General features: G+C 41.8%; 1 protein-coding gene and 1 pseudogene across 3 annotated transcripts in view; one reads left to right on the top strand and one right to left on the bottom strand.

The window, feature by feature from the left end:
• PIGL (phosphatidylinositol glycan anchor biosynthesis class L) overlaps window positions 1-26,928 on the bottom strand; it is a 60,964-nt gene that overhangs the window by 22,876 nt on the left and 11,160 nt on the right. The window lies entirely within an intron of this gene.
• Window positions 16,685-19,155, top strand: LOC308489239 (AP-2 complex subunit beta-like; annotated as a pseudogene). The gene is made up of 2 exons: window positions 16,685-16,694; window positions 17,294-19,155. The product of its transcript is annotated as an AP-2 complex subunit beta-like (transcript).

Here is a 26,928-nt window from a genome sequence, read left to right as displayed (position 1 = left end):
TTGCACATTTAACTCTTCTGGACTAGGTCCCCTCGCTGGGGCTAAGGTTGGGGGATACAAACATGAATACAAATCATGGTCCCTTCCCTCAGGAAGCTTCATGCCTACCTAGTTGGGTGAGGTTTGCCTTGCTGCAGGATGAGGAATTTGGAAGGCGATGGAGAAGGGCTTCTCCAAGGGCTGGAGAGAAGGAATGCCAGGCTGGGGTAGCAGCATGGCTTGCTCATGGCACTGCCTTCAATCAGTGGTTGTTGAAGCACCTTACCTAGACAACTAGACAACGGGCACTTTGAAGACCTCTGAGGAGAATGAGATGGGTATTTTGGAAGCTATCAAGTACTACAGAGGAAGCTGACGCTTGCCAGTCTTTTGGTCCAATAACTACAATACTCACAGCCCCTTCCCTGGGTGTATTTAGTAAACACAATATTAATACTGCTGAGAAGAGCCCCAAACTTAGCCCTGCCCTAGATCTTTGTGTTGAGTAAACAAGCCAGGCCTGCCAGCCTGTGAGTGTTCATAAAAATAACATTTGTTTTCCTACTGACTGAATATCCTCAAATACTGACCTTTTCTACACATTCTAATGACTCACCCTGCCGACACTCTTTAGAACCATGTCAGGAGAGTCATGGAAACACTCTGTAAAAATCTTCTGTGGATTGTCAATTCCTTTGGTCACAAGGCCCTGGCAAGGAAAGTTCCCTTCCCTCCTCTCCTCACTCTGGGAAAAACCGTAGGCCCAGCTCTTCCCTCCCCCGGAGGCAGAGGCTGGCTATACAGAGTCTGCCGCTGGAACGCCACCAGGGTTGGGTAATAGCTTATCTCTCTGAAAACCGAGTCCCACTTTTGCACACTGCACTCTGAACTTTAATACAGACGGAGGCTGCTCGCACACCCTTATTTGGTCTTGTGGTTTGTACGGCCCAGCTGGAAGGATCAGCCCGCCCCTCCCCCACCCACCTCCGGCACATTTCTAAACTCGATTACTTCCTTTGTCATCCAATGCGGGCAAAGGTCATTTGAGTTCAGTGAACACTGAGGCCAGCCCAGAGCATGGAAGATTACCTGGGTCCTGTGCAGTCCCAGGGAGCCTCAGACGCTAATACTGCCACCCAATGGGTCACTGTGGGAGGTCTCACAGTTTGGAGGAGCATGGCTACTGAAGTGCAGTAGAAACCAAGTGAGGGCAAAGGAATTAGATCTAAACTGAAGGAAGGTTGGAGATGTGACATTCTAAAGCAGGGCCACGCAACTTCTGGGGGTATCTTGGGATCACTAAAAAACAGAGAGGAAAAGAAACACAGGGGAAAAATGAGTAAAGGAGAAAGGAAAAGACAGAAAAAGTAAGAGGACTCAAAACAGGGGTACATGCATAAAAAGCAATCTGTTTTTATTAAGGCCCTGTTCTGATAAGGGCCCTAACCTCAACCAGTTTAGGAACCCAGAAAAAGACCAAACGTCACAAGAGACCCTTGTCCACATAAGGCTTAAAGCCCCCAACGCTAACCATAAAATGGACTTTTTCTTTCTCATAGGACATAAAATGGATTTGCAAATCGTGGCTGTTAGGTATTATACTCACATCAGTCACACCACTGCCTGGGCTCACCTTTCTCAGAAAGGTGCATTTCGTATTACCACAACAAATAAAGTCTGTAGAGTTTGCGAAGTTCATGTGAGAAATCTTTCTAAAAAATGCCAGTTTGCGGTCTTATGTGGCTACTGAAAACCAGAAAAGAACCTGTCAATTCAACTCACTTCAGAGTTCATGGAGTTCTGCTTGCCCCCATTAGCTTCAAAAGAGGTGGTTTAAGAGGCAGACATTTGTATTCAAACTCCTCCTCCCATTTTCCTCCACTCTTGACAAAGACAGTGGTGGTAGGAATGGGTTTGCAAGTAGTCTCGGATACAAGAAGACAGAGGAGGAATCTCCTAAGCAGAAGGCTGTGAATTATCATTTTGAATAGAGAATAAAGGGTCAGTAACATAACCTTTTGACTGGTCTTTAAATCTTCTGGTGCCTGAAATTTCTACCTCATTTTTTTTTTTTTGGAACAAAAATTCAGGTTACTTCAGAGAAGGGGTTCATCCCTGATTTGGGCAAGCCCTTGACACACCATCATATGCCAAGAAACAGACAAGACGGAAAGACAGAGTGTTGGGGACTTGAAACCCTCTGGGCCAACCAGGTCCTGGTTCACAATAAGCACCCACTGGAATTCCGAAATGGGTGACTAGGGAGCTCTGGGAAAGCTTTAAGGTGGAAATGGTACTTTAATATTTAGGTTCCACCAAACTGCAAGCCACCGTGCGAGATGATATAAGGAATGCAAGTGGGCAGAACGATCAGACAAGCATTCAAATAACAAAATGTAAGACAAAAAAGCCCTACAAGAAAAGTCAAGGGAGTGGCTGGATGGTTCAGTCGTTTAGAGCATGAGCTCTGAACAGCAGGGTTGCCGGTTCGATTCCCACATGGGCCAGTGAGCTGCGCCCTCCACAACTAGATTGAAGGACAACGACTTGGAGCTGATGGGCCCTGGAGAAACACACTGTTCTCCAATATTCCCCAATAAAAATAAAATAAAATAAAGTCAAAACAAATTGCTATGGGGGTTCAGAGAAGGAAAATATAACATTCTACGGTATGGATCAAAAACCATCTCATGAAAGCAGAGGCATCTGAGTTGGATTCGGAGGAACATGCCTCCCAACAGGAGCCCAGAATTCCAGACAGAGGAGAACAGCTTCAGTTAAGGTGTGCAGGGAGGGATGGACCCCTGTGATTTAAGAACAGAAGTTCAATTTAGCTATGGCACAGGGTACCTCTCACCTTATAGGAGATTTGTTTATAGCGAAGAGTTATGGAGGGGTTTCAGTGGGAGTGGTCAGATCAGACATGCTTTAGGAAATTCAGCTGGAAACAGTCTGAGAAATAAATTGGGAGAGTGGAGAATGGCTAGTCAACTATAAGAGTCCCGTCAAAAGGAAATGGCCTCGAGATTGGAAAAGAGCAAAGAGCCAACAACTATTACTAAAGAAGACTTTGCCAGATTTAGCTGCTAACTGGATGATATGAAGAAGGAATAACATCAAAGATGATTACGGTTTTAAACAGGAGGGACTCCAGTTTTAGAAACATTCCTTTAAAGTCAAATGCTGTCATTTTTTTTTTTTTTTAGTGATCACTTGGTATAACAATCCAAAGTGCCGGAATGGGCATTGAAATTGGTGGTATTCAGTTACAAAGAACTCCTCTGAACGGTGCTTACTTTTTTGGTTTGTTTTAAGTTCATTAGAATTAAAACAACACATAAAAAAATTTATCATAAAGAAGTTGTAACCATGGAGAAACTATCTGGGGATTGTCTTAAGACTGCAAGAACACTAGCTTGGAAAACACTTACATAGGGAGAAAGGACATCTGAAGGCAACAAGACAGTGTGGTAAAATGGAAGCTGAGAGAGAAGTCAGCGCTGAGGGCAGAACAGTCAGCAGGACCAAACGCTGCCAAGAGCCTGAAGATGAATCCTAAGGAAAGGCCATTGGATTTTACCTGTTGAGAAATCCTTAGTGGCCTCCGAAAGTGGTGCTAATGAGTGGGGTAGGCAGAAGCCAACCTTCAAGGACAGAGGTCAGTGGACGGTCAGAAAGCAGCACCAGCAAGTGCTTTCAAGAAGTCTGAGAGTGATAAGAAAGAGAGAAAGATGTAATGGAAACCCAGAGGGACTGCAGTCTGGGGAAGGGTTTTTTACAATTTTGAGGATGTTTGAACTCTGAGACAAAGAAGTCCGTTGAGTTGGTAGAAAATAAAGCTACCTGAGAAGGGCAAAGTAAGAGAGACAGGACAAAAGGAGACATGGGTAAAAGTCCGGGGAAGCTTGTAGAGAGCAAACAGCTATTGGTTTTAATTGGGTTAACTGTTCCCACTTCCTCAGGTTGCTGTGAGGATTACATGAGATAATATCTGAAAAACACTTAGAACAGAGCTTGGCATGTGATGAGTGTCCAATAAATGTTAGCTATTTTGCTGATTCTTGATTGGAAGGTAATTCAATGCCGAGCAATGAAATGAGAGGTGGGGTATGAGACTTCACAAGGAAGGGGTCAGTCAACAGCAGACAGTCCTATGGGATTAAATCACAAAATGTGACTTAAGGAGAACAGAGCCAGGCTATGAGAGGCCTTGAAGACTCAGCATAGGCCTCCATTGTGCATACTCTGGGCAGGCTAAATGAGAAAAATTCTTCACAGAAGTCCAGATAAGAGATGATGAGGGCCCGAACTAGATGGTGGGAATGAACAGATGGAGATAAACAGGAGACATGCTGCAGAGCTACACTCTACACGACTAGAGGGCTGAGCAGACATAGGGGAGGAAGGCTAAGTGGACCTGAGGCAGCCAGCACAGTGAATGCCGGCAGCACAGATGTGAGAACTATGACTGCCTGGAAGAAGGCTGAAGAGAGAACCATGAAGATCTATAAAGAAAGGGCTGGCAAGGATGGGGGCAGCAGAGGAGGCTGAGACGCCGCGGCTGCAGATTACCTGACTTGCTCTGGATAGCACATGAGCACCAACCACCAGCAACGTGCCCAAGACTAGGCTAGATGCTGGGAAATGAGCATGATGAGGGCCCGACAGTGTATAAAAGCGGAACTTCCATGGGCAATGTCCTCGTGGCCATCCACGTTCATGCCGAGGCCGTGCAGGATGTATTCCCCTCCCTATGAAGAGTGCCAGCAGCTCTGAGGAGGGCAGTGCAGAGCCCATGGTGAGTTTAATGGTTGGCCAAGAGCAGGCACACTACTAAGTGTTGCCTGAAGTAAGAGTCAAGAGTGACTCCGAAGCTGTGGCTGACCTGCAGGGGAGTTCTGAGGCCACCCTGACCCTCCAGGTGACCTCTGAGATAAGGATTTAATCTGGATCAATGGATTCTGATGGAAGTGGATTCCTATTCTAATTCAAGAGTATTAATAATAACCAATAACTTTGTAATAGTTCAATAAGAGCTTTTGTATAATTGGTGATTTAAAATTTTTACAAAATCTTCTATAGATTATCATTTCTTCTAAGTGTTAAATCTTGAGTGAGAGATTTTTGCTATTCACAAATGTCTCTTGAGGTAGGCATTATTTACTATTCCTTGTTGCTGGGCCCATAAAAGGGCTGAGTCCTACGAGCAGCTTGGACAACAAGCTCAGCTTCTTGCTAAGTACAAACATTAGGATATCTTCCGAAGCTGAATTTTGCATAGACCCTTCCACCCACTTAATGAGCACTCTGGATTTCCTAAAATTGTTCATAATGAGTGGTAGTTTGAGGAAGAATACGGTCCTCCCCAGTGGTATCGCTGATTCAGTAACTAGAGAATGTAACAGTTAGAAGGGACTTTAGCAATCATCTAAATAGTTCCATTAGCCTTAGAAAAAGTCAGTCTAGGGTTCCTTTTTGAAACCAATGCTGACTTAATATGTTTGGGACGTAAAATCGTTCTGTTTTCAAGGTGTCTACGTATGTGTAATAAGGTCACAGAGAAGTAGATATTGTCCATAATAGTATCTACTATTTGGTGAAATAAAACCCAGACCAATTATCATCTCTAATTCAGCTTTCCATTGTGCTATCTCTTTCCTAAAACTTGGGCTTTTCAAAAATTGTAAAGAACAACAATATGGATTCTTTCTATCTCCCTCCTGCACCCTCTGAGATCCTGGTGATTGAGGCCAAGAAGAAGTCTAAGTCAAGGCACCACCAGCCACTCCGTTGCCCAGAACAAGGAAGGCCTTTCAGGGAACTGAGGGCAGGCAAGTCTGAGGGGCATTTCCCAGGAAGACCCTACCTGCTGGGAGTCAACAAGGCTTCTGAAAGGCAAATTTTTCTTGAAAAGCGGTGGTGCCCAGATCAGGGTAGTCTACCACTACGGCAAGTTATAGTCCTGGCCCATTGTTCAACCCCATCTTAGCAGTGTCCCCAGTGATACCTGTCCCTCCCTCCTTTTATTCTCTAGGCAACATCAGAATTTCTGAGGATGAGTATCTAAAGATTTTTATTGCTCTAGTTTGCCTGTGACTTGCTCACTTCTTATGACACAGAAGATGTAACAATGGGCACCAACACCACTGTACACTCTTTCTTCTGCACCAGACCTAGACCTTAGTTCCCTCTTACAGAAAATTCTATCACAGATCCCCTTTTTCTTTTACCTTCTGCTTTGGCGAGTCTTACAAAAACTCACCAATATCAGTATCCAAATCCTTCTGGAATATTTCTTAGATATAGACAAAGAACTAGGTATCAAATATTGCAGCAGAAAATATCTATGTGGCTAGGGATTTATAAGGAAAATAGTCAAGAAAGAATTCAAATCACTTCAAGATCATTCACAGTTGGGTTGATTCTATTTGGTGTGGTTGCTTCAAAGTATAAACAGGGACACACTTGCAGTGCTGGCCATGAGAATGTGTTAGTTATTCCAAATGTTCTATCTGGCTTTGTAGATAGCAATATGCATGTTATCAGAGATGGAATGGCATTCATTTATTAACAACCTCTGGTACTCAGTCTCTGAAACATAAAAGCAGTTAGTGTTCTTTCAGAGTAATTAACAATACTTAGACTTTTCGTAGGCAACGTGAAAAGCTGCTAGAATTAGCATCTAAAACGTGTCAAAATTTAACTTATAAAAATGAGTTAAAAATGAACTATTGTTCTGCAGCAATGTTTTCCAACTGAAGCCCACAAATCCCCAAGAGTCTGTGGCTAAATTCACAGGAGTCCATGAGAAAAAGGTATTTTTACTTAATCTAAAAATGTTATGATTGTTTTATTGACAATAAAGCAGATATGTTCATATGATTTTCATGTTTGTATTTACCCATGCGATAACAGGAGTTTTCTCAAAGTACCTGAGAATTTTTTCTTTTGAAAAGGACCCAATACTATATGTAACCCAAAAATGAACAGAAAATTCAATTAGGAAGAAATAAAAGATCCATGTATTACTCAAGGTTAACAAACCCTCCTCCATAATATCGTGGGTTAAAAACCAGGCCCTGTTCTCTAGGCAATAAAAGTGAGTCTGTATGTACCAACCCTCTCCTTTCTCAGTCTTACAAGACCCTTAACTCCTCTCATGTGTGGAGTTAACATGGATCCAGGCAGGCACCATGTGGGGTTACTCATCCCTGTTAGTGCCTAGAATTACCCATGCGAAAGCAGAATTCAGACGTAGCATCCAAAGGGCTCGTAGTGAATGTTAAGCATCTGTGAGCTATCAAGTTCCAGTCTCTCCCTCAACTCCTATGCTTTTCCAGGTCCATGTGCTGGGCTGTGCCTGGATGTGCCCATCTCTCTCTCTACTGGGTAGAGCCAACCCACCTGGTCAGGACCTCACGAGGGTCTGGTGAGGCCACTCATTAAAGCCCAGTGACTTGTCCAGCTGGCTCCAAACAAGGTCAACTCAGAATCACCACAGAGCCACTTGCCGGACTCTGACCATCTCTGGTAGCTAGAAACCCTTGCTGTGGTGTCTTACTCCCTAGGTTGGGCATCCTTGGAAATAGACACGAGTCCAATTCAAACCTGCCTTCATCTCATCGTCAAGCTACTATAGTCTGATGCCTACTTGTTGGCCTTTGCTGTTGAGGTCCCTGCACCACTAGTCCCGTGTTTCCCCGAAAATAAGACCTAGTGGGACAATCAGCTCTAATGCATCTTTTGGAGCAAAAATTAATATAAGATCCGGTCTCATTTTACTGTAATATATGACCAGGTCTTATATAACACCGGGTCTTGTATTAATTTTTGCTCCAAAAGAATAATTACAGATGATTGTCCGGCTAGGTCTTATTTTCAGGGAAACAGGGTAGACATGTCTGTTATGATAATCTGGAGGGGAGAGAGGTGCAATGGGTACTGAACTTAGGTGTGATAGCAATAAATTAATAAAACTTACAGAAAATCCTCTCTTGGGATGTGTAGTAAAATAAAAGAAACGTAAATGAAAGTTTAAAAGTTAGAGATATACATGAATTTGTTAAAGATGATGCTGAGCCTGAAACGATTCTAAGTGGGTCTCATGTGTGCGTCTCTTAAACAAAAGATCTTGTTATTACATGCATCCATCTAGAAGGCACAACTTTTGATGCCAACAAGCCTAGTCTTTTAGAGAGGCTCTAAACACTGACAAAAAAAGCATCTAAACCGTATTGAAATCTGGCTTTTGTAAATGAATTTAAAATGAACTGTTGTTCTGTGGCAAGGTTTTCCAGCTGAGGTCTGCAAGGACTCTAGCCTTTCTCTTTTCTTGGCCTCAAGTCTTAACTGCATGTCCTGACCCATTACTTACACCATGTTCCAAGCTCCTCACTTCTACCTCACTCTTGATCTATTTCTAACGTGTCCCAACTTTCAAATTTGACACCTGACACTTTCTGACAATAACTCTCATTTCCAACTGACCAGGATTTGGGTTCTCCGTTTGTGACAGGCTGCTTCGGAACACTTTAGATGAGCACCTTTCCTGATTGAAGTCTAGAAGCCCTGGTGACCCGCGGCTTTGATCCCTGCCCGGTGAGCACCAAGCTCATCAGCAGAGGCCATCACTTGGCTAATGAGAATAGGAGCCTCTTCATAGCTGAGGAAGCTTGAGACACTGCACTTGCCCACAAGCTCTGGTCATGGCTCTGACACCCCTGTCCCAATAAGTTTCCAATGGCTCATTTTGGTGATGGAGCAAAAGGGACAATTCGGGGCTTTGAAAAGTATTTCTTTTCCCCTCTTCGGCAGAGTGACATTTTTGGTGTTCAGTCTGACAGGTATGGTGGAAGAATGAGTCTTTTAGTGGAGGTGATGAATATACTCAGTCACTAAATCCACACATCTGGGAGCCTATCTGGCCTCCTCTCTGCCTTATCTTTGACAGCCAGTTGGTCACCAAGTCCTAGAAACACTACCGCTGCAATAGCACTTGACGTCATCTTTCTCTGTCTTGTCTGCCAGTGCTTTATTTCTGCCTCTGACCCTTGAAAAAATGCGGGTTAGGTGCGCCGACTCCCCATGCAGTCAAAAATCCGAGTATGACTTTTAACTGCCTCAAACCTAAGTCATCCTATCCCTCAGTAGCAGTGCGGGATTGGTTTCAGGACCCCGCGGAGATCAAATCTGTGGCTGCTCAAATCCCTTGCATAAAATGCTGTAGAACAATGCATGCAGTTGGCCTTCGCATCCGTGGGCCACCAACCGCAGATTGAAAACACTGTCTTCCACTTGTGGTTGGTCAAATCCGTGGATACAAAACCCGCCGATACCTGGGCCAACTGTATATGTATAGAAAAAAATCTGCCTATAAGTGAACCCGTGAAGTTGAAACCTGTATGTTCAAGGGTCAGCTATAGTTCCCATCTGCTTATGCTAACTAGTCCCACCGCACCAAGTCTGGACCCCTCCTCGAGGCCAAGCTGCTCTCTACAAGGTTGTTAGAGACAGCTTTTAAAAACACAAACTGGGGGCAGCGGGATGGCTCAGTTGGTTGGAGCGCGTGCTCTGAACAACAGGGTTGCCGGTTCAATTCCTGCATGGGATGGTGGGCTGCGCCCCTGCAACTGAAGGACAACGATTAGGAGCTGATGGGCCCTGGAGAAACACACTGTTCCCCAAGAAAAATTTTAAAAAAGCAAATCAAATCAAGTCATTGCCCAGCTTAATGTATTTTAAAGCCCCTTATAGTTTTAAGAAATTGTTGAAATTCCTAACCTTAACCTAACACACATCTCCCGACCTGCATGTGCCTCGCTAGCTCAGGAGGACATCTTCCGTCATGTTTCCTCAGGCGACTTGGACTCCAGCTATCTGGAAGCACACATTGTGTATGGAATGCAGGTGGCTAATTCCTACTTGTCCTTCAAGACTCAGATCACAGGGAACCCGTCTGTGGCGTTTTTCCCAACTCCCGCGGCAGAGTCCACGGACAGCTTTCTTTCGTGGGCTGGTCTTTGGAAGAGCCCTTCTGTGCTGCACTCATGTCATTAGTTGGTTTGTTGGCCTTCTCTACTGCACTGCTCACTCTTTGATGACAAGAACTTGACTTTTCATTTTGTATTCCTAGGACCTAGTATTTGAGATATATGCTCAAAAAATGAGTGTTGAAAGAAGACTGAATAAACAAATTTCAGAATAAAGAAACAAACAAACTGATACCCAGGTGCCTCTCATGAACTCTCAAGACCTGTTTCCTCCTGACTTCCAAAGGAACCTGGCTTAGTGGGGCACTGGCATTTTGTACATAGTAGCTTCACTCCCACGTGTGGAATGTACACCAAACCCTGAGAACATAGGCTTAGGGAGAGTGCAGCAAATGTGAAACAAACTTGAGATAAAACCTGGCATTTAATGAACTAGGGTGACTGTAGAGAACCTACACAAAGTGGCTGGGGAAGTAAGGAGGTAGGAGGACAGTCAGGGCCAAGTACTGCTACAGATGACAAAAGCAGTGTCCAGAGGTGGGGGGGAGTGGTCAGCATTCATCAGAGCTGTTCAGAGAGCCAATAAGATTGGGATTGAAAAGTATGGCACGGATTTCACAATGAGGAAGTTACTAGTGACCTTGAGGAAGAGGAATTTTAATGGCAGAAGGAAGAGGGAAGACAGTGAGCCAGATTTTACTGCATTGGGAAGGGAATGAGTAAGAGATGAGCATGTGCAGATGGTGAGTAAAGATAATACAAGATTATAAAAGAAGAGAGAGAAGTTGGGTAGTGATGGGCTGGGGCAGTTAAGAGGAGGTTTTCTGGTTAGTTTGTTTGATTGATAAGAGATCTTGAACAAACACATGGCAAGGACCCAAAACAACAAAATAAAACCAATAGAAGTAAAGGGAAATTTGCACGGAAGCATGCTATAGACATAAATCCTGTGGCATAGGTCAGGATTATTGATATGTCAGTGACGAGGCCGTAAAGAACAGATGTCCCGGTGTAATCCTGCAGTCCTGGCAGCTAGTCACAGCAAAGAGATCGCTGTTTCCTAGCCTCTCTAATTTCTAAACTATCCTCTCTGAATTCCGGGAATCTATTTCATAGGTCATGCAATGGAGTAAGCAGCAATTTGACATTCACAACCTGTGTCAGGCTAAGGATAAAAGACAGGAGACAAGCAGGCTCACAGTAGGAAGTGCTGACTTTCACAGTTGAGATGAAAGGGGATGGCATTTGGTTACTGACACAGGATGCCGGCTAACATTTGAATGATATTTTAATATGTAATGTCCATGTACTACTTGGGGCACACTTACCACATTAAAAAATTATTGTTTGTCTAAAATTCAAATTTAACTGGGCCTTTTATACTTTATCTGGCAAACCTGTTGAGGATACATACCGTTTTGCAGGGCAATTATTCTGTTTATTGAATCACAAAATGTTAGTTGTGAAAACAGACCTTAGGGATAATCTAACTCAACACCTTTATTTTATTAAGAGAAGAACAAGGCTCAGAGCACAGATATGCCTGCTGGCTGCCACCTTGTTAGACAGAAAGTGGAGCTGGGGCCAGATCATATAGTCCCTGGGAATTTCCCAATTCTGTTTCCGAGTCTAGCTCCAGAAGACATCATGAAATTCTCTAAGATGCCTTATCATCAAATTAATTTTAATCTATTCTATTTTAAAAAGAAATTCAATATATGTTCTATGATGTCTTTAGGATCTATTAAAGAAAAAGTTACATTGTTAAATTGAGAAATCATGCATAACATATCCCAATTACAAAAAGGTTGAGAAATAATAGTTTACACTGGAGATGAGTCCTAGGGAGAGATTAGTCTATTTAACTTTTCGTGGGTAACTTCCATGGGTAATCTAGCATGTTTGTAGGTAGATGACTGATAATGAAAAACATGCCACATAAATTCATCTCAGGTTCTATCTAATAATTTGGAACTTATTGTGAGATCACAGAGAATCAGTCCAGGAAACCACCTGCAAAATAAGAACAGGAGCAGGATGATGAAACTAGAGTAGGGATTAAATACATTGTAGTGGGACGACGGAGAGTGACAGTGAGGCTGGCATCTGACTATAATCCTTTTAAAAAACATGTATCTATTACTTTCTATTTATTTTTTATTAAGGTATAATTGACATATATTATTATAATCATAGAGGTATAGATTAGTGCTGAGGAAAACTCTGTTAAGACATGGATTCAAATATGTAACTTTGTAAAGATTGATGAATGAAATGCAAGATTCTGAAGATAATCTAGGTTGAATGCTTGAGAGATACAGTGACTCATTCTTTAAAACAAATCCTTGACGTTAACCAGATAGCTCAGTGGCTAGACAAGCAAACTAAGTGCTTTGGCAATGCTTGGAACAGCTCTCCCCCTGCACAGCGACTCTCACCTGATCTCAGCTCCCTAGGTCCTATCTGCTGGCTCTGGCCCTCCAGACCTTTCTGACTCCTTGGAGAATTGGGAGCTTGGTTTCCTGCATATTTCTGGCTCTGTGAATGCCTCTGGCCCTGGCATCTGCCAGTGCCTGCCTTGACTTCTGCTCCTAAAGATGCCATTTCAGCCCCACCTGGAGGCTGAGGGATTAAACATGCCCACCTTGTCACCTAATGCTCCCTTGTAGCTATGCTCTACAGTTCTTCAGGGTGGCTTAAAAGGAGTACTGAGAGACCGATGAAAGATGTTTCTTTATGCTCTCCTTTATAGATGCAAGCCTTTTTTCTGAAAAATAGTGATTTCCAAAGTTAAGGAAAACACTGGACTGGAGAGTGAGAAAGAAAAAGGGATGATGCAAAAAAATCTGCAGTACAGCACTGTGAAAAATAAATGAATTACATTGTCATTTGTCAGGCAGAGGAAGCTGAGATGGGGGTGAGAGGCCCCTATCCAAAGTGCCATACCCAAGGACCCAGAATCAAGAGCTGTTAGTTGCTGCTGTTGTCTTGTAAGAAGTAACTGTTGTCAGAGGTAAAGCTATACTATCTTGCACACTGCGTGAGGGGATGCCATACTTTGGGCTACACACAGAGGTTTGCCCCAAGAATGCCAAGTGACTAGAGGGTCCAATAATTTTTTCCTTACTCTCGTGGTCCTTTCTGCCCTTGCATTCTTATTAGAAAGCTTGCTTCCATGCCCGTACTTCTAAACAAAAAGTCCAAATAATTCCATCCTCCCAGGCTACCTGATCCAAGCTTGTCTACTCCAATTCTCTCGTGCAGGAATTTGGGGTTGCAACTCAGAGACTCCAGCCCAGAGGTTCTCGAACATTACTGTGCTTTAGGATCCTTTGGGGAGTTAGTTAAAAAAATGCAGATTCCTGATTCCTCATCCCATCCCATTAGATTCAAGATTACAGCGGAGCCTGTGTTTTAACAAATGCCCCTGGTAATCCTGTTCCACCTGGCCTGAAGATCAATCACTATTATTTTATGAAATACCATTCTAGTTAGTCTGTTTGGATGGAGAGTGGCCATGTAAAGCCAGGGCCACAGAGGCCATATGCACAGGCTACAGCCGAGAGACCAGGTAGCCTATGTGTATCTTGGGCAAGTTATTTAACCTCTGTTTCTGCATCTGTAAAATGGGGGTAACAACACTATCTACCTCATAAGATTGGGAATTAAACAAGTTAGTAAATTAAAGCATGTACTATAGTGTTGGATACAGAGTAAGGATATGTCAGCTATTATTATTATCTAGCTGCTGATAATGTGTCACTAAAAGGAAAAAAGGAAGTGGCAACAGAAAGAAAACGGCTTGGAAGAGAGAGAAAGCTTCATCTCACACCACTATCCTGCACTATGCCTGTACTACCACTCCCCCAGGATTCATATCCCCCAGTTTGGGGCCTCTGCTACTTTTGGGTTTTCTATCTGTAATGCTCTTCTGCTTCATCACCAGCCTACCTTCCCCTCAGTCATGACTCAGATCAGGTCATGTAGAACAGCCATCATCTTTAGGAAGACCTGCCTCAAAACGCAGGTTGGGCAAAGTATCTCTGTTCTGAGGTCTTGCTCTGCACTTCCGCATGCATGTCTCTCCTCTTACCATGGCGCGATGAACATTTATGTCATCTCTACACTGGGAGCTCCCCGAGGGGTGAGTCTGTTTTGCTTACTGATCTCGCCCCTGCTGTCAGTACAGGCCTTGCACGGAGAGCTGGGCAAAGCAGACTCTTGACTCCTAGGGGAGCATGGGACATCTCCTTTACTATGGCTCGTCTTATGCAAGCCTTCTAGTGTCCCACTTTGTACCCTCTGGGCTGGTTCTCAGTAAAGGTATGGAGTCTGAATTTGGTAGTTAAAGACTAATAGCCAAATTAGAAACCACAAATTTAGGTTCATTCCTAAAGGTCAAAGATCTCTTGTAGGGTAACTAGTTCCAAAAATAATTCAAAGATCTAGGAGATGTATGGATTTAGTTTCTACTACCCTCTTAACAAAATGAAAGGAAAACAAAGGAAAAGACTAATATTTATTGAGCAGCTACACTTGCAAGTCACTATACTCGGTACTTCAGGTTGTTGATTTAGTTAACTTGAGAGCCCTATGAGGTGAGTACTACTCCAATTTGTAGCTACAAAGCCATGATTTCTAACACACAACTATCGGTTGCCCAACAGTACCTGGCATAGTGAATGAAATAATGGAAGATCCTCAGCTCTTATCCTGGAGGCAAACAAGGTCATATAGGGCACACAGAGTTTTCTAGAAAGAGACATACAGCTAGACTCTAACTAAACCACCTGGGGTCTCTTTACCTTGGTGTATTTTTCAAATATGCCTAATCACTTCTCTTCAGCGTAAGAAGAGTGCTCTCTGAGTGAAAGGATCCCAGTTCCCATTCCTCAGGGCCATTACGGAGAAGCTGCCCAGTGTCGGGATGATTCCCAAAGGAACAGCACATTTACTCTTCATAAGTATAGGGTATGTGAGGCTTGTTAGGGCCTGGGGAGAAATCCTGAAGTCCCAAGCCCAGAAAATCCCCTTTACTTGCTGGGCTTGTAAGTCCCAGCTGTTTCTAAGAATGTTTTCTTGATTCTTGACTCTATTTAGCTTATGGGGACTAAAAGACCAGTGTGGGCAGTATAAGAGCACGTGCAGTCATCTTGTTAACATCTGGGGAAGGCCCAGCCCTAAGTCGTCTGTCCAAACCACCTGTGACCAGAAGAACTTGCTCACTACATGCCCTTTGCATCACCCAGGCCCATTCATGAATATGATCTAATTAGCACTACTAAGGTAACCCTGAGTTACCTTACCTGCCCCCGCCACGTGTTACTCCTAAGGTAACACTGTTCCCCTTATTTCCAGGTGTTCCTCTCCAAAATTCCCTTTCTGTTGCCCCCCAAATTACACAACATCCTTACCCCCTTGCATACCAGAAAGAATAAAGAATACCACAGCTGAGCGGCCGGTGGGCTGATTCCTCACGAAGGTCCACCCTTACCTTCTCAAAAGGACTTCAAAGAAGCACTATATAAATTGAGCTGAAACAATATAAAACTAAGTTTGTCTGTTTGTTTACACTGTCACGTGAGAATGGCTAGACAGATTTTCAATAATTTTGGAAGGTGTGTTTGGGATGACTGTTTTGACTTAAAATGGAGGTTATGTGGCATATACAAAATTCCTTTTGAGAGCATTCCAGGTGAGTCATCTCAAAGAGACAGGCAGTTATCTTTCAGAGCTGATCTGCCTCAGGTATTAAGACACTACGGGCAGAAAAATGAAAAATAAAGAGTCGTTTTAAATAGGAGCCCCCAAATGAACATCCAGTAAGTAGAAGCCCAGACTGCAGATCCTAACACCTAACCGAACAGCTTCTTACTCTTTGTATTACTCCAAAGTGAGCAGTAGTGGGGATTCATTTATTTCACGATAGTTAATGATTTTTCTAGCAAGGCCAGAGAAGACTTATATTAGTTAAATAAATTATTATACAAACATTCCATGGAATAGTATGTATTATTGAAAAAAACTATATTTATGTTTGTATGTAAACATATATTTGTAAAGTATTGAAGGTATGGAAGTTTACACACCAAATAGTTAACAATTGTTTTTTCTAAGGAGATAAATGGATGGGGGAAGAATAGAGGGAGACATTCATTTTTTCACTTGGTATATTTTTCTACTATTTGTTTTTACAATGAGCATGTGTGTTATTATTTTAATAACATCTTTATTGAGATATAATTCATATACTATACAATTCATTCATTTAAAGTGTACAATTCAATGTTTGTTTTTTTAGTACATTCATAGAGTTATGCAACTATCATCAATTTTAGAACATTTTAATCACCTCAAAAATAAACCCCATTATGAATCACGCCCAATTTCCCAATCATCCCAGCCCTTGGCAACCACTAATTCACTTTCCGTCTCTATGGAAGAGTCTGAACATTTCAGATAAATGGAATCAACATATGTGATTTTTGTGTCTGGTTTCTTTTACTTAGCGGAATAAACATTCTAGGTTCACCCACGCGGTACAATGTATAACATTAACTTTGATGAAGCAAGAAAACCACCATATCAGAAAAATCACAAAACATGAAACATACCTACCTAATAATTTGAAATCTGCCCCAGAAAGAGGGGGCATGCAACTGGCCAGCATATGCTGCCAAATATGATACGAAAATACCTCAAAATCATGCTTCACCATGTTCAGAGGTATCCAGTGATCTTTGATTAGCAGCATGAGAACCAGAGACAATAATGGTCATGGAGAAACATACTTTAAAGAAAAATCATGTTGATAAGCTATTTCTAGTGCTCACCTCAAGCCTTCTTGCCCCTCCAAAACCAGTCTTCAGTAGGTAGCTGGCCCTACTTGAACATGTGAAACAACCCAAAAAGAACCAACAGAGGACATCCCCTATGCATGATAATTTCAAAAACAAGAGGGAAAAAAAAAGAAGTTAGGGGAAAAGAATATAAGCAAAAAGCTGATGAAAAACCCACTATAATTCTGAAATATCTTGCAGGGTATCAAAGAATTACCAGCAAACCGATATCTTAAAAAAAAAAAAAAGAGGTCTTAAAGGAGAGATTTAAGGGTTTCAAGAAGAGGTTTTTACATATCAGAAATGGAAGTTAGCATAGCTTGACAAATAGGCAAGGAAAAAACATAAACAACTACTCAAAATAAAGTGAGAGACATGATGGAAACGTCAAAGAGATTTAAACATAGAAGAGAAGAGTGATAGAAGATCCAACATACACATAATTAGTGTTTCTGAGGAAAAGGTGTTTCTGAAGTGTTTCTGAAGCCCTGAGGGATATCAACCTAACCGTCCAGAAAAGGCCTAAAATCTTGAAGCAGGAAATCGAAGTCATCTTTGCATAGTACAAAGATCCCATCTGTGTTAAGCTGGACAAGTTGGACATCATGTTTCGTCTGAAATCCCATGCCACTACTGCACAGGTTGTGGCAGAACAGAAGGTATATGCCACAGAGGTGGATGCTGGCTTTGTTCGCCAAGCAGTGTGGGGCCATTGGACTGCTACTGTGCCATCAGGTGGGACAATCTGCAGGACACTGCGTAAGCGCATTGCTGGATCTCCTCCAGACCAAAGTAAATTATGTGGTCCAAGAGGTGACGGTGGTCATCAGGCACATCTTCCGCAGGGACCCCAACAACTATGAAAGTATCACTGCCACTCTGTGTGAGAACTAGACTCGTTGGATAAGCCAGACACTCCAGTGGCTATGATTTGGATTGTAGGAGAATGTGCTGAAAGGATTGATGATGCAGATGAGTGATTAATGAGCTTCCTGGAGGGTTTTCATGATGAAAGCATCCAGGAGCAGCTCGTTCAGCTTACTGCCATAGTGAAGCTGTTTCTCAAGAAACCATTAGAAACATAGGAACTAGGTGAGCAGGTCTTGAGTTTGGTGACACAGGATTCTGATAATCCTGACCTTTGAGATCGGGGCTATATTCATTGGCACCTTCTCTCAATGCACCCTGTCACAGCCAAAGAAGTAGTCTTGTCTGAGTAGCCACTTATCTCTGAGGAGACAGATCTTATTGAATCAACTATTTGGCCTCTGTGTACCACAAGCTTCCCAATGCTTTTGTGAAAGGAAGTCGTGGGAGCCAATACATCATGTGAGCACTGATGTGGGTGATCGCGCTGTTGGCACCACTACTGCCACCAACTTGGAACCACCCTCAGGTTATCCCCTCTCAAGGCGACCTTCTGGGGGACCTTTTAAACCTTGACCTTGGTCCCCCAGTCAACGTGCCACAAGCATCCTCTATGCAGGTGGAAGCAGTGGATCTCTTGGTTAGGAGGACTAGATAGTCTCGTGGGACAGTTCATCCCATTGTCAGTGCCTGTGACCTGTGCTCCACCTACTCCTGCTGTGGTCAGCAGTGGTCTGAATGACTTATCTGAACTCTCCACAGGGATAGGCATGGCACCTGGTGGACATGTGACTCCTAAGGCTGTCTGGCTGCCTGCAGTAAAGGCTAAAGGCTTGGAGATTTCTGGAACATTTACTCATCGCCAAGGGCACATCTATATGGAAATGAACTTCACCAACAAAGCTTTGCAGCACATGACAGACTTTGTAATACAGTTTAACAAGAGCTGTGGTGTCCTCCCCAGTCCTCCTCTGGACGTCCACACACCTCTGATACCCAACCAGAGCATCGATGTCTCCCCGCCTCTCAACACCTTAGGCCCAGTCATGAAGATGGAACCTCTGAATAACCTGCAGGTGGCTGTGAAAAACAATACTGATGTCTTCTACTTCAGCTGCCTCATCCCACTCAATGTACTTTTTGTAGAAGATGGTAAAATGGAGCGCCAGGTCTTCTTTGCAACATGGAAGGATATTCCTAATGAAAATGAACTTCAGTTTCAGATTAAGAAATGTCATTTAAATGCTGACACTGTTTCCAGCAAGTTGCAAAACAAAAGCGTTTATAATATTGCCAAGAGGAATGTGGAAGGGCAGGACACGCTGTAACAGTCCCTGAAGCTCACTAATGGCCTTTGGATCTTGGCTGAGCTACGTATCCAAGCAGGAAACCCCAACTATATGCTGTTGCTGAAGTGTACAGTTCCTGAACTCTCTCAGTACATCTATCAGGTCTACGACAGCATTTTGAAAAACGAATAGACTGGTCCGGTGCCCTCTGGCCACCCTGTGATTGGTGCAAGCCAAGAACTCTTAACTGCAACAAATTGTATTGCTGTGTAGAATATGAACTCAAATACACTGAGGTCACCCATCAAGGTAGTGACTAGTCTAATGTGTGCTAACATTAGGGCACAACCTGTTGGATAGTTTTAGCTGTCTGTGAATGTTTGTAACCGTTTCTCCAATCACTTCCCACCTCGTGCCACCTGCTGTTGCTGTCTGTCCTTACTTGTGGGCTTCTCCATATTGGCTGGCTTTTTGAGTGTAGTTGAGAAACAATTTTATACAAGGGAAACAAATGTCAGATGTCTCCACAACAGCACATATTACCAGAAGACAGTGAAGCAATGTCTACAGAGGAAAAGGAAGTATAACCTGATAATTTTGTAACCACCCAAGATGTCCTTGAAGTATAAAGACAACAAATAGATATTATTAAACATACAAAAATACAAAATATACTGCTGTTCAAAAACATATCGGTTGATGAATTCCTGTCACATCAGGAATGAATTAAAAAATGAACTGAGGATTGGATAAAACATGACAAAACAGACTGACTGGACTGTGGTTAATTAAACACAGGATTAAAATTCAACACATACAGTAACTATGGTTTTTGAAAAGACTGTGTCAAAAACCTTGACAAAGTAAAAGTAATAATATAATGGGTATTTAGGAGGAGGGTTTCTGGGAAAAAGTCTAAGTACATTTACTTCCTCAAGGCAGTTAGTAGAAGAAGTAGCTAATTTGAAACATGGGTTAAAACACCACCACCACCCAAAACAGAAACAACAACAACAAAACCTCACTAACTGCAATCTCCAAACATTTTACACTTTTCTTAATTTTGGACAGCTATTTTTGGAATTAATCCATTGTAACTGGATTAGATGGAAACACTTATCTGAAGTTTATCTCAAGTTAAATTTCTTTAGTTTCAAGTAACATTCAATTTCATTTGTTTATTAAAACCACAGAATCTATAGAATTATTTCTATTTTTCTAAAATTATAATTATGCTTTCATCTGTCTTTCTGCGTGCAGATATATATAGAAAGAAGGCTAGAACTGAGTATTGACAATGATTATTGGACAATGATTATTTCCAAGTGATAGCATCTGGATGATTTTTACACGTATGTTATTAAAAATTAATTATTAAAAATACATTATGGGGGCCGGCCCGGTGGCTCAGGCGGTTAGAGCTCCATGCTCCTAACTCTGAAGGCTGCCGGTTCGATTCCCACATGGGCCAGTGGGCTCTCAACCACAAGGTTATCAGTTCAATTCCTGGAGTCCCGCAAGGGATGGTGGGCTGTGCTTCCTGCAACTAGCAACGGCAACTGGACCTGGAGCTGAGCTGCGCCCTCCACAACTAAGACTGAAAGGACAACAACTTGAAGCTGAATGGCACCCTCCACAACTAAGATTGAAAGGACAACAACTTGACTTGGAAAAAAGTCCTGGAAGTACACACTGTTTCCCAATAAAGTGCTATTCCCCTTCCTCAATAAAATCTTTAAAAAAAATACATTATGTACACATCTGACCATCTTGTTCCTTTGTTCAATGTCTTTTCATTAAAAAAAAAACATATATAGTTGAAAACTTATAATCACACAGGAACCTGCCCACAGATGCTATGACAGCTTTATTCGTAATTGTCCAAAACTTGGGAGCAACCAAGATGGAGGTGAATAGATAAATGAACTGTGGTACATTATTCAGCACTAAAAAGAAATGAGGTATCAAGTCATGAAGAGACATGGAGGAATCTTAAATGCATATTACTAAGTGAAAGAAGCCAACCTGAAAAGCTAATACTGTATTATTCCAACTATATGATACTCAGAAAATGGCAAAACTATGAAGATAATAAAAATATCAGTGGCTGTCAGGGGTTGGGGGAGAAGGATGAATAGGCAGAGCACAGAGGATTTTCAGGGCAGTGAAACTACTCTGCATGATACCATAATGATGGATTCATGTCATTGTACATTGCCCAAACCCATAGAATGTACAACACCAAAAGTGAACCTTAATGTAAACTATGGACTTTGGGTAATTATGATGAAGTTTCATCAATTGCAACAAATGTCCCACTCTGCTGAGGGATGTGGGTAATGGGGGAGGCTATGTTAGTGTGGGGGCAGAGGGTACAGGGGAAATCTTTGTGTCTTCCTCTCAATTTTGCTGTGAGCCTAAAACTGCTAAAAAAAAGTCTTAAATTTTCTTTTAAATGCTTAAAAATAATATGTTTTTAAATAAAGCTAATAAAACTTTTGTTTTGCAACTAATGAATGCTCATTCTCAAAACTATGGAAAATACAGAAAAGTGTAAAGAAGAAACTATATCCTCCTTTTTAAAACCCAATATTATATTGGGAACATCTTCCTGGTTATTAAACATGCAAAGAAAACCATGAATTGTGGTTCAATGTTCTGGACCATGGCTATATAATTGTCTACTGCTACATTTCATTTGCTACCAACTTTTTGCTATTATAAATAGTGCTGCAATGAATATCATAATACATAGTCACCTTGAATTCCATATTTGGTGGTATTTGTAACCTTCTGCAAGGAGTAGTATTAGCCACAAATGCATGCTTTGTGAAGAGCACCCTTCCCTGTCCCTCTTGGCTTCTTTTGCACTGATTTGCCCAGTCATGTTACTGAAAGGCTCAGCCTGCCTTCAGTTCCCAGAATAATCTGCCTTTGAAGTAGTACTGAAGCAGCTTTCAGTTTTCACATAATAGCTCCGTATCAGCTAGGTCCACTTCAGTCTCCCTCCCCGGTTTCTTTTCTAGGAAACATTCTTGTCCTTTGCGCCTTGTGGGAGGACGGGAGCCCTGCCTCGTTCTTGCCAACTGGGACTGGAACTGTGCCCTCGAGCCTCGGCTCAGTCACTTCTTTGTGTATTTGGAGAAAAGGATTGCAGGAGGCTTTATTTTCATCTCTTACAGTGAGAGGACACTTGGTCAGATCCACTTTGGCGGCCAGAATTTAGTCTTTTTTGGTTTCTGTAGGGGGAAGGCTCTTACTGGGTCTCAAAAGGAGAAGGGGTTTAATTACCAACATGACCCCAACAGTCCAAGACTTTGCTTTGTGGCTTCTCTTTCACTGTATGATTTGCATGGATTTACTGGAAAACACAAAGTCTTCCAGGAACTGCTAACAAGCCAGGCTCATTTATGTTTCCTAGTAGGTATTGGATTCTATTTCCTTGTTCGGTGAAAATTAGTCTGTAAAAGTCTTGGGCTTGATAATGACAAACTGATATTAAGGCAAGCACTGGGAAAATGAGATTTTTATTGTATTGAAACCTTAGGACAATGGAGCCAAATCTATAGAATGGCAAAATAAAGAGATGTAGAAAAATCCTTCCAGGGGCGGCGGTTAGCTCAGTTGGTTAGAGCAGTGGTGCTCTTAACAACAAGGTTGCCGGTTTGATCCCTGCATGGGCCACTGTGAGCTGTGCCCTCCACAACTAGATTGAAACAACTACTTGACTTGGAGCTGATGGGTCCTGAAAAACACACTTAAAAAAAAGTTAAAAAAACAAAAAATTTCTCATTAAAAAAAAAAAAATCCTTCCAAACCAAAGTATTCATTTAGAATTTTCCAGACGGTTAAGTAACTGCAAGCCAGGATCCAGACTGTTTTACTGAAATGAAGAATGTGAAAACAATTTCACTTAAGTCTTGGGAATTGGTTTGCTAAGCACCGTTTCTGGGTAAATGAAGAAAAAGTTAGGGAAGGAGGTTGCGATGTGGAGGCATTCCTTCAAGTTCTTTGAGATCACACATTTACGTGCTAGCCTGAGGAAGGCAGCTTCTAGTAGTATGGTGGAGCCATTCATTTATTCAACAAATATGTATTGAACAACTACTATGCATCAAGGGTTCTGACAGAAGTTGGGGTTACAGGAATAAAAAGATACAGAGGGGCTTACCACATAGGGGGAAAAATTAGTGTGTAGGAGGTGTGACAATTAAATTCGCAAACTAGTTGCAATGACGTCGCTACCCTTTTTTGATATCAGAGGAATTATTCATCATGAATTTGCACCAACTGGACAAGCAGTTAACCAAGTTTACTATTTGGAAGTGCTGAAAAGGCTGCGTGAAAAAGTTAGACGACCTGAACTTTTCACCAACAATTCATGGCTCTTGCATCACGACAATGTACCAGCTCACACAGCACTGTCTGTGAGGGAGCTTTTAGCCAGAAAACAAATAACCGTATTGGAACACCCTGCCTGCTCACCTGATCTGGCCTCCAACGACTTCTCTCTTTACCCGAAGATAGAGGAAATATTGAAAGGAAGACATTTTGATGACATTCAGGACATCAAGGGTAATACGATGACAGCTCTGATGGCCATTCCAGAAAGAGTTCCAAAATTGCTTTGAAGGGTGGACTAGGCGCTGGCATTGATGCATAGCTTCCTAAGGGGAGTACTTCGAAGATGACCTTAGTGATATTCAGCAATTTTGCACTTTTTCAAGGATGAGTTCGCGAACTTAATTGTCACACTTTGTATGCTAGGATTTAATAGCACAATGAGAATGTAACAAAAGTGCCCAAGAAAATCTGGGCAAATCAGGGATGGTGCCACAAGGTGATCCTAGGTCTGAGGTTGAGGATGAATAGGTGTTTGCTAGAGGGACAAGGTAAGGGGTGTTGGAAAGTGAGGAAGCAAGCTAGAGGGAGGGACCAGCACAAGCAAACGTGTGCATGCATAAGAAAGCATGGCGGGTGTGAAGCCCAGCTTAAATATGAGACCGGAGACGCAGAGGACACACGGACTGGGCAGTCCAAACTATTTCTTTTATGGGAATAGATGTGATGTGGGTATAAGCTGGTGCTGGATGATGAGGCTGAGCAGGGAGACGGGATCAGACCATGAACAGCTTCGAAATCCTGCAAGTTTTGCTAACCAATAGGTCATTGGGCCCCAAAGCACTTTAATGATCAAGGGTTATAATAGGGGGGATCTGCTTTGTTTTATTCCATCATAATCAGGCCTATCTTGAATCACCACCATTTCCAGTCAGAGCATTTTGGAGCAATGTATGTGACCCTCTTCCTACTCATTCCCTGGAATGAGGCCCATAGAAGACCACAGTGTTTATAAAAAGGCTTAAAAGTGTTATTATTTTTTCAAGGAATTCTATTCTATGTTTTGAATTTATCAAATCAAATATTATCAAAATGTGCAGACTGATTTCTAATTTAGCATTCACTTGTATGAATAGAAGCCGAGAAGAGAAGGATGTTTGTTTTATTACATATGTGGGGTAGTCTTTTGATATACATACACATATATATATATACATATATATGTGTATACATGTATATACACACACACACATATATATATATATATATTTTAAGTAATAAAGACTTCCTGAAAAAAAAATCAAACTGTACAGAATTCTGTGAAATTAAAAAGTACAAGTGTCCTTCTTCCCAGCCCCAATTAAGTAACAGCTACTATTAACGAGTCTGGTATGTATTCTTTTAGAAATTATCTATGCATACAGAAATGGGTACTTTTTGCTTTGTTTTGAAATATAAATAATTCTATGGGTTCTTCCTAACATATTAAGCAGTACAAAAGCACCGAATGAATACTAAATCCATAGGTTGCATTTTCCCATCACATACAGTTCCCCAGTATCCCAGAGAGGGTCTCTAATCTCTCTTCAGACCTGAACTTGAGCATATGCACAATGAAACCGCTTTCCACAATGCAGCAGCGATGACCGTCATGCCAGTACGTATTACTCAGCTCCTGTACCTTGAACTTCAACATGTAGCAGTGCCCTGCCCATTCCAGGCATTTAACATATATCTGTTAACAACATGCATTTTAATATCATATGACTCATTACATTAACAGAACCCATAGATATTAAGGAACTGGGTAGAGTTACTAAAAGTATCCATTTATTTGTCTAATGACTGAATTATGCCTTCTTTTCTTGAGAACTGAGTTTTTTTCCTCTTTAAGTGATTAGATAAAGAGTTTACGTGGGTGAGCTTCTCTAGTTAAATGTATCCCTGAAATCCAGCAGTGAAGTTTAGAACAATGGAAGAAAAAAACTGACCACACACAAAGTCAACTACATGTAGTCCTACTCTACACATTGGCCTTTCAGACACAATAACAAAGTGGTGACCTACTTTCCTGCAAGAAAGCCAGGAATCAATTTCATCTTCATTTCTGTTTTTGAATCCTAGCACTGCCATTCATTAAATGTGTGACCTCAGAGAGTCCCTTAATCTCTTTGAACTTCAGTTTTTTTGTATGAAACAAACAAACAAAAAAGGATAATAAAACCTGTGAAATTATATGTCAACATGGAGTAGGCATAAAATATAGTGGTTGAGGCATAGGCCAGAGCAAGATTGTCTCAATTCAAATGCCAGCTCTACTTATGCTGGGTGACATTGGGCAAATTACTCAACCTCTAATGATGCCTCGGTTTCTTATCTATAACAAGGGAAAAGTCATTGGATTGTTTTAAGGATTAAGTAAGATCATGCATTTAGTATGGTTTTGGGTACTGACAATAATGGTTTAATACATATTTACTGTTATTATAATGAGTGTAGGCCCTCCATAAAATTTTCCTTTCTCTCCCTACCCTTCATTCTTCTGTTTGACCCATCTAAATAACCGAAAATAATATTTCAAAGCTCTGCTTTTTCTGGGTTACGAAGGAAGGGGCTGAAAGACTAAAGGTTGCATGTTGTTAGGGACTGAACTGCATCCTCCCCAAATCCACGTGTTGAAGCCCTAACCTCCACTGTGACTGTATTTGGAGATAGGGCCTTTTAGGGAGTAATTAAGGTTAAGTGAGGTCATGATGGTGGGACACTAATCCTTAAGTCTGGTGGCTTTGTAAGAAGAGAAGAGAGAAATTTCTCTTTCTCTCTCCCCTCCATGTGGGTATACAGTGCGAACATGGCCATCTGCAAGCCAAGAAGCAAATTCTCTCTAGAAATCACCTTGCTGGATCTTGACCTGGGACTTTCAGCTTTCAGAACTGTGAGAAAACAAATTTCTGTTGTTTAAGCCCACCAGGTTATGATATTTTGCTATGGTAGCTTGAACAGACTAACATTCGCGATTTCTTTGTTATCTTCAAACTAGCTTCTTGAAATATTTATTTTTAACAGTTTACTACTGCTCTATAGTAGCATTTCACAAGTATGGGATGTTGCTGAAGCTGCAGGATATATAAAAAATGTAATAAATTAAGACGTGACAAGAGTAAAGATCTTGATAACCAAGCTGAGATCTTTGGTTTGACTACAGTTCTCACAACTCAGATCTGGCCCTGAAGAAACCATCTTGCATTGCTGGGCCAAAACAGACACTGCGCAGGCAAAAGTCTGTGTGCAAATGGGGTGCCTGAGCAGAGAGGCTTCTTAATGTTATTAAAAGAGTAAGAAAACAAATCACAACATATACCCACAGAGTAAAAGGGAAGTATGTCATCTTTGAAAACAAATGAGCAAATGATTTACTTCACAAATTGACTCAAAACCATGTATCTTCAATGGGATAGAGGAGGAAGTTTAGAAACAGATATTGAGTAACTTGCCTAGGTGACACAGTTAATAACGTGTATAAATTGGGGGTTCAGTCTAGGCAGTCTGGCTCTAGATTTGTGCTTTTTAAAACATTACAAAATCCACTGGCATAGGTAGAGAAGAAATTCCCCCTCGATGATC

This window comes from Rhinolophus hipposideros, assembly GCF_964194185.1.
Source record: "Rhinolophus hipposideros genome assembly, chromosome: 20".
Lineage (NCBI taxonomy): Eukaryota > Metazoa > Chordata > Mammalia > Chiroptera > Rhinolophidae > Rhinolophus > Rhinolophus hipposideros.
The sequence above is the reverse complement of the archived record's forward strand: the minus strand, read 5'-3'. Positions and strand labels throughout refer to the sequence as shown.